The 13,916-nt window shown below is 42.0% G+C and overlaps 1 long non-coding RNA gene across 1 annotated transcript in view; it reads left to right on the forward strand.

Annotated features, from left to right (window-relative positions):
* Window positions 1-7,781: 7,781 nt before the first annotated feature.
* Window positions 7,782-13,916, forward strand: part of LOC137536596 (uncharacterized) — a 443,111-nt gene continuing 436,976 nt past the window's right edge. Inside the window, exon 1 of the long non-coding RNA XR_011024585.1 lies at window positions 7,782-7,983. This is a non-coding gene — a long non-coding RNA (uncharacterized lncRNA). The remainder of the gene's footprint in view (window positions 7,984-13,916) is intronic.

Below are 13,916 nucleotides of genomic sequence, written 5' to 3' on the forward strand. Positions count from 1 at the left end.
TTCTGATCCAATAGGGCGATGCCGCTAGGTGGTAAATTATAGTACATTATCTTATAATTGAATATCTAGCCCTACATGACACTGGCATATACTGCAAACTTCCTTTACCCTACCTTACCCAGGGGCACTATAACATTGCGGATGCTTGCCGCCTGTAATGATTCAGCCCTTTTGTTCTCAATCGCTTTTTAATTCCAGCACAAAATGTAAATTGTAAATAAATTATCCCGTGACTGCCAAGTGGTTTACTATATGTATTAAATATAATCTTTGGAATCAGTCAACTATTTTCATTTTCTATAGTTCAAAAATGTCTTTAAAGGCAGAAAAAAATGACAAATCCCAATTGTTCAGTGAGTAGATTTGGTGAATATTATATTAAATATAGTTCACACTGTTAAAATGCATTTTTAATAATTTCTTTACATTCTATAAAAATGAAGAGTATCCAACCAAGCGTGATTATTCTTTAACGAGACACTGAAGCGAAAAAAAATTATGGTATAATGATTTGTATGTGTAGTACAGCTAAGAAATAAAACAATTGGAGTAGAGACATAAGTCTAATATGGTTTCCAGTACAGGAAGAGTTAAGAGAAACTCCAGTTATCTATGCAAAACAGCCATTGAGCTCCACCACTTTCAAAGTTGCAGAGAGCTCCTCTTCTGAAGCCGGTCATCTCAACTGTCAGTCACTCTATTTTCTTTTTCTCTGCAGCGGACAGGTCAAAAGTTCGCTGGGCTGCTCTGTAAAAACATTCAGAATGCTGAGTAGTGTATAAACTGCAAATATTAGAGAATGATGCAATGTTATAATAAAAACCACTATATAGCTGAAAATATGAGAATCTTTTCTTTGCTACTAATGTTCTAGTAATTATCCGTACTACACAACCAATTCATTATATCATAATGTTTTTTTCTGCCTCAGTGTCTCTTTAAAGTGACACTGAAGTGCAAAAAAAAAAAAAAAAAACCTTATGATATAATGAATTGTATGTGCAGTACAGATAATCAATAGAACATTAGTAGCAAAGAAAAGAGTTTTATATTTTTATTTTCAGTTACTGGTATATACCGGTAGTTTTTTTTTCATTAAAAGAACATTGCATCGTTCTGTCTTATTTGCAGCTTACAAACAACACTCTGCATTTTAAACTTTAAAACAGAGCAGGCTAATGACCCTTTGAACTCCCCTGCAGTAAAACCTTTTCGGAAGCTGTTTTTCACTGTTTCTTTGATGTGTAAGTGCTTCAGAAAATAGAACGGTTTGTGACCCAAGTTGGGTTGGAGAACTCAGAGAAGCTCTTTTGCATAGATAACAAATTAGGTTTTTTTTTTATCTCTTCCTGTACTGGAAACCATATGAGACTCTTTCCTTTGCTGCTAATGTTCTATTTCTTAGCTGTACTACACATACAATTCATTATATCCTAAGTTTATTTTCACTTAAGTTTCCCTTTAAAGGAGTCAGTCATTCGTGTATGGGGGGGAGGGGGGGGTAATCAGTGATGATGTTTAATGAATTATAATATTAGACATAGATGGGCAGAGTACAAGGAAGGAGGCATCCAAAATAATTAGGAAAGAAACCATCCAAACAGCAGGACCATCCCTGTGCTTTTTAGCCTTGAGGAGAGTTCTCCGTCAATAACAAACTTCAATTTATTTTATCAAACTTGTAAGAGAACTCACAGATGGGGGTGATTTTCTTTCACCGATAGTCTGGGAAATATTTACCATTTTTTTTCCTTCGACTATAACCTTTTCATGACAGGCACATTTTAAGGTTATCCTCCTTGTTAGCAATCTAGACGGCTTGGAAAAGTACCCATAGATCTGACAGTTGTTTGATGTGTCTGTTTTTGAATTGAACGCTGATGAACTCATATCTATAGCTACATACACTCCTTAGATTTTTGTGGCCTAAAATGATAATTTGTGACGGATTGGGGTGAAAATCTGAAATGTGTACAGGTGCACTTAGATCAGTTGTGTAACTACAATTCATGGGCCCCCAGTGAAACTTTGAGGCCCCCCCAATGTTCACAACCAGGGCCGGATTTACCATAAGGCACTGTAGGCACGTGCCTACAGGCACCTGATTATGGTAAGGCGGCTCACGTCCCTCAACGAGGGCTCCCTCCCTCCCTATACAGAGTGCTGATGTAGTGTAAATGACAGGTTACTCATCCGGCTCTCGACATTCCACTGATGAGATCTTCCTTCAAATCGGGGGCACCACTGTCCACTAGCTACTTAAACGAACCCTAAACAAGTTAAAAAAACTGAATTTTTACACTTACCTATGGCTTCCTCCAGCCTACCATAGGCCGCAAGGTCGAATCAGTGAAAAACGGCACCTCATAGACTTTAATTATAAAACGATATTTATCGTTTTTATAGTGAAATCATGGTGCAGGATGTCAGTACGAAATTTATTGTTTTGAAAGCTAAATTAGTGCGCCCATATACGAAATTTATCGTTTTAAACCTCATCTTCTTGTTTCTTAAAACATTATTTATAGTTTCAATGGTCATCTTTGGTTGCCATTGTAAAAGTGTATTTTTATTTAATAACAGTGTTATACCTAATAGCCCTAACTAAACCACCGCATTCCCGACGCTCTAATCTAACTAATTGCCCCCAAGCTATGAGCTGCAGCCCTGCCTCACACGTGTCTGTCAGCGGCGGATCTCCGCCTCTCCCCCGCCCCTCTCAGTCTTCCTTTACTGAGAGGGGCGGGGGAGAGATCCGCCGCTGATAGACGCATGTGAGGCAGGGCTGCAGCTCATAGCTCTGCCTCACTCAGAAACGAAGCCCGGATTGCCCCCCGGGGAGTTTGGGTGCAATTAGTTAGAGAATGCGGTGGTTTAGTTAGGGCTATTAGGTATAACACTGTTATTAAATAAAAATAAACTTTTACAATGGTAACCAAAGATGACCATTGAAACTATAAATAACGTTTTTAGAAAAAAAAAAAAAAAAAAAAAATGAAGATTAGGATAAATTGTGTCCCATGCTTTTACTTTTAAAATCGATATATTTTGTACGGACTACAGGAGCAATTAGTGAACGTTCAAAACGAAAAATTTCGTCCGCCATTAGAGCTCTTCAAAACAAAAATTATCATTTTGTATCTAAAACTATAAATATCCTTATTTAAAACAACATCGTTCAAAAAATGGTGCCATTATTCGGCCGGCGCCATTTTTTAACTGTACGCCGCAAGGTCCCCTGGCGTCCTCCTGGCTTCTTCCCTGATCCCGGTCTCATCTCCAGTTACATGATGACAAAGCACTCAGAAAAGCGCTCCAAGTGGGTTCCAGGCCTCAAAGTGTACCTGGATGGCAGGTCCCCCTCCTAGGCTGCCAACCGTACAGCAATCGCTATGGCTATTCATTCATGTGCCTCTTTTAAACTATGTGGGAGAAGAATTTGCATAGAATAATCACACGCATGTGCGATCGTTCCCTTGCAAGACACGGAGCGGAGCACTGTGTTCAGCCTGCCAAACGCGGCTGAAAGAAAAAAAACAAAAATAAAAGACATTTTTATTTAAAAAACAACAACATGTGCATATACATACATATAGGGCTGGAGCACACCAGAGCGGTTCTGGAGCGTTTTTTCAAAACGCTTGCAGGGGGAAAACTGCGTGGCTAATGAAAGTGAATGGGATGGTGCACACCAGAGTGGTTCGTTTTTCCCTCAAATGCAAACTCCTGTCCTGCAGCATTTTTTAGATTTCTGAGGTGTTTCTGCCTCAATGCTCAAGTATAGGAAAGTGGAAATCAGCTCTGAAAAACGCTAGATCAAAGCGGTTTTCCAGGCGTTTTTGTTACAGAAGCTGTTCAGTAACAGCTTTTACTGTAACAAGATTTGTAATCTGCTACACAAAAACGCTCGGCATGTTTAGAAAACGTCTCTAAACCTGCCTAGAATCACTCTGAAATCTACTTCAAAAACCTCTAGCGTTTTGCAGATCTGCTAGAGGTTTTTGGTGTGCACTGGCCCATACATATACATTGCAGCAGCAATCAGATGCCACCAATAGAAAGCTCTGTTGGTAGCAAGAAAAGGGGGGCAATATTTGTTTGTGTGCTAAGTTGTATGGCTGCGCAGCACACTGTTAAAGGGACACTGAAGCGAAAAAAAAAATATGATAGAATGAATTGGTTGTGTAGTACGGATAATAACTAGAAGATTAGTAGCAAAGAAAATATTCTCATATTTTTATTTTCACTTATATAGTGTTTTTTTCTAACATTGCATCATTCTCTAATATATGCAGTTTACACAACACTCAGCATTCTAAATGTTTTTTACAGAGCAGTCTGTGAACTATTGACCTGCTCTCTAGCAGAGAAAAAGAAAATCCTTGCCTGACAGCTCAGATAACAACCTTCAGAACTCAGAGCTCTCTGCAACTTTGAAAGTCGTGGAGCTCAATGGCTTTTCTGCATAGATAGCAACTGGAGTCTCTTAACTCTTCCTGTACTGGAAACAATATTAGACTGATGTCTCTGCTCCTAATGTTTTATTTCTTAGCTGTACTACACAAACAAATCATTATATTATTTTTTTCTTTACTTCAGTGTCTCTTTAAACCTGCATTGTGCTGAATTGTAAAAAATGGCCTGTCACTAGGGGTGTAAGCGTGTGGTCCACAAGCGGTTAACCTCCTTAGTGGGATGCCCGACACTGTGTCGGGCATGCCGCTCTGTGGCCCCAGGAGTCCCCTATGCAGAAAAAATTTGATCCAATGGTTGAAAACCCTCTAGCTAGCACTAGGCTAGCTAGTAAGAGTGTCCGGCACCTCTGGATCCCCCACGATCCTCCCATTTATACATTAACCCCCTGGATCCAGCAATCGCGCAGGCTCCCTCCACAGCTTCAGTTTCTCTATGGGGAGAATTGGGTTTGCGCATGACGTCATGATGTCGGCAACGTCATGTGCGATCCTCCTCATAGTGAAGACTAGAGCTGTGCAGTGAGGCTGCGCCGATCTCTGGATCCAGGCTGGGTAATGTATTAATGAGGGAGCAGCGGCGATCAGAGGGTGCCGGCCATTTGTACTAGCTAGCCTAGTGCTAGCTAGAGGGTTATGAGGCATGATATCTATGGGGGGGGGACTGGAGGGCGCAAACTGGCAAAACCTCCTGAGCGACAAACCAAATCAGTTCAAAAAGATTGTTTATTAATTCTTAGCCTGCTGTTACAGCTGGCAATTGCTACTCTTCACTGAGGTATTTTCACCATAAAATCGGTCATTTACCTCTCTAGTCAGTAATTTCGGATTTTCCTTGCGGTAACGGCCTTAGTGAATGGACATGCGGCAAAGGGCTCTATTCACAAAGCATTACCGCATTCAATAATGCTGAAAACAGCTGATTTTACCAATCACCTTCTTACAAATTCACGAAACCCATCTCCGCACAGAAAATCACAGTTTCCGACTAGTGAGGTAAATTACCGACTTGTGCGGTAATTACCTGTTGGGAAATACCAAGAAATGTCAATTCACAAAGATTTCTGCATTTAATTTACCGGCCAAAAGTGTTTGTTTTTATTTCTCCAGCTCACAGCAGCTGATAACTGGCCCTCCCCAGGCTGTCTCTGTGCTGTAGATTTGACAGACAGCCTTTGGGAAGAGCCAGGCAGCCAATAGGGAGAGCCACACAGCCCTGATATCACTCCGATTTGATGCGATGGGGTATCGGGTGGGTCTTTTACTGTATCAAACAAGAGGAAGCTGACAATTCTGCCGGCATCCCTGCATCCCTTTGGATGTGCATATTTGTATTGTAGCATACAGAAGAGCTCCCCCTGGTGGCTGCAGCACATCTAAAGGGATGACAGGCTGCATTGGACAGAAAACCTCCTAGCCACACACAGCTCCCTGCCTGCCCGCTGACCTGCTCCATGCTGGTAAGTGACATTAAGGCCTTGGTCACATTATAGGCGGTTTTGTTAAATTTTAAGCGCGGGCGATTTTCAAAATCTCTCTGAAAGCACTTGTGCAATAATTTTCGGTACTTATCCGTTAGCCGGGCGCATCCGGCAGGTGGCGACAAAACTCCACCATAGTTACATCTTTCCCTACTATCCATGTCGGCCTGGAGGGGGAACAGTAATTAGCGCCACCTGCCAGATGCGCCCAGCTAAGGGATAAGTACCTGATTTTCTATGAGAGAGTTCACATCAGAGTGGTTCGTTTGCGATCCGCTTTGAAAAGCAGTGCTTGAGGCATTTTTGAGGTGATTTGTCTCAATGGAAGGTATAGGAAAAATGCAAAACGCTCAGAAAATCGCTTTGGCAAGCGATTGCGTGAGCGTTTTATTTTAAAAATACATTGTATTTATTGTTTCAGGATTTTTTTTTCCAGATCAAAAGACTGAAGTACTCTGCAAAAGCGCTTACAAAAACGCCCACAAAAACGAGCAAACGCACAGAAAATCGCAGGAAAACTTAAAATGCAGAAAAAAAAAATCCCAGTGCGGATGGACACGCGAGCCGAACGCAATGTAAACACTGCCTTACCGAGCAGGGCTAAAAGGTCCGTACACATGCCGTACTGGAGGCAACGACGGGTCCGTCGTCACCTCCCGCTGGGTGGGCGTTCCAACGACAGTCCGGCGTGTGTACGCACTGTCGGCGGACTGATACGGCTGTTTCTGAGCGATCCGCCGGGCGATCCGGTAGGCATGCGGAAACACTTACGCCGGCAGAGTCCCTCCGTGCGCTGCTCTCTCTGGGAGCATTCACTTGTATGTAATCCGCAGGCTTTGAGGAAGCGGTATTTCCCGTCCACATACCGCTTCCTCTAATCTTTATGAATGGCCATTTTGTTACTTTTTTCTAGATAAATCTAGAAAAACATTGCAGAAGGCGGAAATTTCTCGCTCTGCTGGGGGATTGTAGATTTTCATGCGGGAACAGCTTTTATGAATGCTTACTTTGCTAAATGGTCGGGAAAGTCCGCTGTTTTGAGTGGAAAACTTGCAGTAAAGTTTTATGAATAGAGCCCATTGTTTGGTAAAATCAGCTTTTTTTTTCCTGCTTTACCTCATCCGGTAATGGTCAGGGAATTGAGGCTGCTATGGTGCAGTTCAGATCCACCTGTGTGAAGTATAACTAAATGCAGTCCAGGTTTCCTTGTGCAGGTTAATCAGTGTGTGTCAGACACAGGTGTGTATACAGCAGTTCTGTGGGCTCACTGAGCCATTATTCTCTGCACACTTCACTGGGCCTCTGCGCAGTTCTCTGATATCTATGGTTACTTTGTGCGGTTCAGCAAGAACTCTACACAGCAGCAACTAAATTGTGCATTTCTTCAGCTACTAACTATTGTTCAGCTAAGGGAGAAAAATAAAACTGACTGCAATGATCTCTTGAACTCCGTGGGATCTACAAACAGACTCTCTTACTGAAGATTTCAAACTCAGTTCATTTTCAAATCTACCTCAGAAGTCTATGCTGTACTGTTGCTATGGGATATACCACTTCAAATCTACCTCAGCTGTCTCTGCAGTATATATTACTATGGGATATACTACTTCAAATCTACCTCAGATGTCTCTGCAGTATATTATTACTATGGGATATACCACTTCAAATCTATCTCAGATGTCTCTGCAGTATATATTACTATGGGATATTGCTTCAAATCTACCTCAGACGTCTCTGCAGTATGTTGCTATGGGATACCGCTTCAAAGCTTCCGCAGACATCTCTGCAGTGTCTGTTGCTATGGGATACCGCTGCAGTGCCTGTTATGTTTCTGCTCTGCAGTGTGTACTATCTGCTAACTACTGTACTCTCTGCTCCATTGCCTCAGTCCCTCCACATGTGCCATATTCACACAGCACTGTGTTATTTACTTGGACAAGCTGGATCTCTGTTATGAAAGGCCCAGCCCTGGGTAGCTGTCATCAGTAGAAGATGTTACATTTTACCCCCTCAGCTAGAGGACATCAAAGGTAGGACACAATTATTAGTGATGTGATGGTAAATTCAGCACGTCAGTTTTTCTTTTGGCTGTACACTAACTGGAATTAGCAAGGACTGAAGGTTTTTTTTTTTTGTTTGTTTTTAAATTGCACAGGGATAATTAAGGTTTAAAATGGAACCTGAGGCGAGAGGGGATATGGAGGTGGCCATATTTATTTCCTTTTAAGCAATACCAGTTGCCTGGCAGCCCTGCTGATCATTTGCCTCATACTTCTAGCCATAGACCCTGAACAAGCATGCAGCAGATCAGGCATTTCTGACATTTGTCCGATCTAACAACATTAGCTGCATGCCTGTTACTGGTCATATTCAGACACTGCTGCAGCCAAATAATCAGCAGGACTGCCAGGCAACTGGTATTTTTTAAAAGGAAATAAATATGGCAGCCTCCCATATCCCTCTCTTCCCTTTAAGTAATCATGAGCTTCTGATCTGATTACCCCTGTGGAAAGTTTTTGTTGCAAGTCCTGCTAATCCCAGTTTCTGGGAAAGGTAAATTTAACATTTTAGTAAAACCTATGTCAGTGATTTAGGAAACGGTAAGGTTAGTCATATACAGATCGCAGTGCACAATTATGTGATGAATAAGCAAATGTGACATTGTCAGGCCATTCATGAACGTTGCTGCTATGCTGTGCGGTCCTGTCCCCAAACTGCTCTGAAAAGCACAGAACAACTGTCTTAAAGTTTCCAAGATAATTAGATTCTATTCCGCTTCTACTGGCATGAGCCATTTTTTTGAGGGCAATATTTTACAGAAGAGTGGCTAGGGACATATTGAAAAAGCGGTACTGTCAGCTTGTAAGTAGTTACAAAGACCATGGTGTTTGCAAGAGAGACTAAGTACTTACATGGTGAAGACTGTGCTTCAGTTAATAAGACACAGGTTACAGGATATCCTGGCCAAACAATGTTGTGAGGTATTTGTCTTTTGCTATTGAAATCTGTGCCAGTGGATATTTGATGGTGGGTGACTCCTAGGGTGGAGTGGGGTCTAGATATTGGACAAGGGTTTTACAAAAGAGAGGTTTAGATGGGTAATTTGGTATGGTATCTCTCCTAATAATAGTAATAACCTTATTTATAGTACTTTCAAAAGCAAATGTTTACTATATGCCTAAGGCCCTATTCACAAAGGCGCGGTGTAGGGATGGTCAATGAGATGCAAATAATTTCTAGTTGATGCAGGATTATTTAATTTAAATCCTGCTGAGGTAAAATTGGATTAGTGCAATTTCAATCTGCATAGGTTTGCATACAAATTTGCATAATCTTGCATCAACTCGAAATTATTTGCATCTCATTGACCCTCACTAGTAACGGCCGCAATGGGCTCTATTCACAATCATTTTCCGCATGTGGAAATGCACTTGTGGTAAATTCCTGACTGTAATAAGACCATCTTGACTTTTACCAAATTTTATGTATGATTATTTACTGTATGTGTAAAATTGTACACACTGTTTACGTGTATGCGTAAAAAGTGCGGTAAAAATCCGCAAAAGACGCTAATTCCCACAGAAGAAAAATCGAAATTCACAAACAAAAAAGGGGTGCATTATTTCTGACTTATCTACCAATTTTATATCACCTACTAATACTTGGTGATATACAGTATTTCGCATTGACTTAAATGGGAGTCTGGAGCCATGAGTTTGCTGGACTTTTTATTTATTTATTTATTTGACAATGTTTTTTACTCATGGTTTCCGCATATTTGCTATGTAATTATGCATGTTTCCTCTTTTTTTCCCGCATTGTTGCCACATGCGGAACATTTTTAACAAATGTGGATAAAAAGTGCGGAAATCATTACTGACAGTAATACAGCGGTACAAAATCTTACTGCATGTGTGATTGTGAATAGAGCCCTTTGTAATGCAGCTTGCCGCACTGCAATGCACCACCTATGTGACGCTCACAGTGCGGTGGTAGCGTTGTGGTATGGTAATGCATTGCACTAAACGCGCATTAACTGGTATGCATACTTTTCATTGACTGTACTCTTCACTATAAGCAGTGGATACAGAGGTGCCAGCAGAATAAAAAAAACATGAACCAATATAAAACCAGTAAAATCGGGGGGTAAGGGTGGACTTACCTCCCCAGAAGGTCAAACACAACCAATGTGATTGGTAAAGACAAAATTTAATTTGTACTCCAAATAAAACAATTGCAACGTGTTTCGCGGGTCTCACGCCCGCTTCCTCAGGCAAAATACAAAAAGGAGTAACTCAGACGTTGTGCAGTAGGATGCAGCGCCTCTGGGGAGGTAAGTCCACCCTTACCCCCCTGATTTTACTGTTTTTATATTGGTTCATGCTTTTTTTTTTTTTTTTTTTTTTTTTTTTTTTTTTTTTTTTTATTCAGCTGGCGCCTCAGTATCCATTGCACATTGTTATCCACCTGGTGGATGGGTGTGAACTTCCTACTACGGAGAGCGACTTCTTAGCCTGAGTGGGGACAGGCTTATTTTCCCCATATGCGCAAAGAGTGGTTGCCTGACACTTGGCAACCCGTGTTTGTGAGTATATCATTCTCTACTTGCTATTACATTTATACCTCAATATCATCAATAATACACTATTGGAGGCTCCCGGTTGTTGTTGTTGTTTTGTTCTGTTTTACATATCTTCACTATAAGCGACCGTAATGTTCTGTACGACATCTTTGTTCCATTGTTGGATTCCTGTTATACAGGGAACACAATGCAACATCTCACTGTAATCATGGCCTTATAGAAAAATATATGAAAGGTCTGGTTCACACTGGGGTACTTTCAGCAGCGTTTCAGCATCTTAGGCTGGGTCTCCACTAGCTACCGCGCATCCTACAAGACGCGCAGCGGCACTTCCTCTTCTGTGAGTACGCAGCCGGAAGCCGTGAGATGCACGACTATGGGATCCCCTGCCACTCGCACGTAAACTGACAGCAATGTCGGCCGAATCGCTATGCCAAGTGATTTGGCCGGCGGCACCATTATTCCCTATGGCAGAGTTTCCCCACGCAAGGTAAACACTGTGGATTCAGCCTGTTTTCTGCACTAGTAAACGAGCCCTTGCTGATCGCTGGTAATCGGCAAAGTGCTGCAACAATGTATGCCCACTTCCCTTAAAATGTCTTTGCGCCCCTGGGTGGAGAAAGGAAGGAGGAGCGTACCACCCCAAACAAGAGGTTTACATCTTGGCGTATGTCACTGTAGTGTTTGCTATTTGTAGAAACCAAAAACTCGCTGCATACAGCATTTCGGAAACAATCGTCAAAATATCCTAACGCTGTGATCCGGGGAGAAAATGAAATAGACCTGAATCAATCCACAGCAAGATTGTGGAGATGTATATTGATGTAAGATTATTTTTTAAGGGGAGATGCACTTTCATAAATAAGAGTGGCCATATCTACCATAAGGGCTGGAACCCACAGGAGCGCTTTTGGCAGCGTTTTGGCAGCACTGCGATACGCTAGCAGTTTGCCAAAACGCTGGGCTAATGTTAATGGATGGGGCAACTTCCACAGGAGCGTTTGCGTTTCTCAGAAACGCAAACGCAGGACGTGCAGCATTTTGGGAGCGTTAGCGTTTCAATGTAAAGTATTGAACCGCTAGCGGAAACGCTCAGCAAAACCTAAACTGAGCGGTTTTGCTAGCGTTTTGCGGTTCAGCACACTGTAACAAAATGAAAAATAATTCACAGGACCAATCAGGATCAAAACGCAAAACGCTAGGTAGGGATGAGCGTAATGACCTAATTACGAATTTCCGAAATTTCGCGAAATTACTACAATTACGATTTTAGCAGTAATCGAAATTTCGTAATTTTCGCAAATTACGCAAATTTTCGTAATTACGATTACGAAATTTAGTATTTTAAAGTTTGCAAAGGTTTCTATCCCTCTAGATGCCTAAAATGAACAACCAACCAACCTCCTCTCTCTCTCCTCTCTCCTCTCTCCTCTCTCCTCTCTCCTCTCTTCTCTCTCTCTCGATTTGTAGTATTTCAAAACCATACTCACATTCACGACATGTCCAGGGATCAAACCCAGGCCAACCACATGGAAGACAGCTATGCTCACCACCAAACACACACTAAATAGACTGCTAACCTAAATCTTACTTGTAGACAGTCATATGAGACACATGCTGGGTGCAGGGCTTTGTGATTGGACCATGCGATAGAGTGAGGTGCAAAAATGAAATCATGCCTAGCAGAGGATGGTTTCACAGTGCTAAATGCTAGGCTGGCTGTGGTGCAATTGGTTAGTGTGTCTGGCTGGTAACAGCAAGGTTACAGGTTCAATTCCATCCAGGCATGTCTTTTCCTTTTGCGTTCAACAGTTGTCCAAACAGAGCCAACAGAGCCCCAGATAGCCATGTAGAGTTAGGTCACAGCTAGCCTGGCTGTGGTGCAATTGGTTAGTGTGTCTGGCTGGTAACAGCAAGGTTACAGGTTTGATTCCATCCAGGCATGTCTTTTCCTTTTGCGTGCGCGCGCTGCGCCATTGAACCCCATGGGGTATTTTGCGTGCGTAAAACTTTACGCATGCAAAACTTTGTGCTCGGTGTTTGGACAACTGTTGAACTCAAAAGGAAAAGACATGCCTGGATGGAATCGAACCTGTAACCTTGCTGTTACCAGCCAGACACACTAACCGATTGCACCACAGCCAGGCTAGCTGTGACCTAACTCTACATGGCTATCTGGGGCTCTGTTGGCTCTGTTTGGACAACTGTTGAACGCAAAAGGAAAAGACATGCCTGGATGGAATCGAACCTGTAACCTTGCTGTTACCAGCCAGACGCACTAACCAATTGCACCACAGCCAGCCTAGCATTTAGCATTGTGAAACCATCCTCTGCTAGGCATGATTTCATTTTTGCACCTCACTCTATCGCATGGTCCATGGTCCAATCACAAAGCCCTGCACCCAGCATGTGTCTCATATGACTGTCTACAAGTAAGATTTAGGTTAGCAGTCTATTTAGTGTGTGTTTGGTGGTATGGTGGTGAGCATAGCTGTCTTCCATGTGGTTGGCCTGGGTTTGATCCCTGGACATGTCATGAATGTGAGTATGGTTTTGAAATACTACAGATCTCGAGAGAGAGAGAGAGAGAGAGAGAGAGAGAGAGAGAGAGAAGGAGGACTGACTGACTGGGCTATTCATTTTAGGCATCTAGAGGGATAGAAACCCTTACAAACTTGAAAAAGTAAAATTTCGGTTGGAGACACGAAATTCGTCATTACGGGAGTGAAATTTCGATTACGAAATTGTAAATTACGATTTGAAAATTAATTACGAAATTACGAATTTGGGTCGTAATGTTAAATTTCGCATGCGTAATAAAAGCAGTTCGAAATTTCGAAAATTTCGGCTCATCTCTAACGCTAGGCATCCGCTGGGGAAAAAAATACAATGTTGCAAAACATGACCAAAAACGCACATGAATCCGCTTGCAAACCGCTCAGACAAATCGCTGGCGGTTGCGTTTTGCGTTTGCTGATTTCAGTGGGTTCCAGGCCTAAGGGCGGCTGTCCTAGGTTTCACTGCAGCTTGGCGCTGGCATAGCTCCCAACTGTCCCTCTTTTGTAGGGACTGTCCCTCTCTCCCTCTTTCCTCCTCATTTGTCCCTCTTTCAGGACGCTAAACTTTATTCCCATCCTTTAAATTGATATATTACTGATTTTAAAATGTTGTTGTTATGAAGGAAAATGAACCAGGATAGAAAGGACCAGTTATAAAACAACATTTTTCTTATGGAATCTTTATGGTATGTGTGACTAGGGTTGTGGTGGGGGCGTAATCAGGGGCTTAAGTGTGCCTCTTTCTCATCTCAAAAAGTTGGGAGGTATGCACTGGTGCTACTCCTTTCCATTTTTTTTTTTATTTTTATTTTTTTTACTAATG

This window comes from Hyperolius riggenbachi, chromosome 10 (genome assembly GCF_040937935.1).
Source record: "Hyperolius riggenbachi isolate aHypRig1 chromosome 10, aHypRig1.pri, whole genome shotgun sequence".
NCBI classification, from domain to species: Eukaryota; Metazoa; Chordata; class Amphibia; order Anura; family Hyperoliidae; genus Hyperolius; species Hyperolius riggenbachi.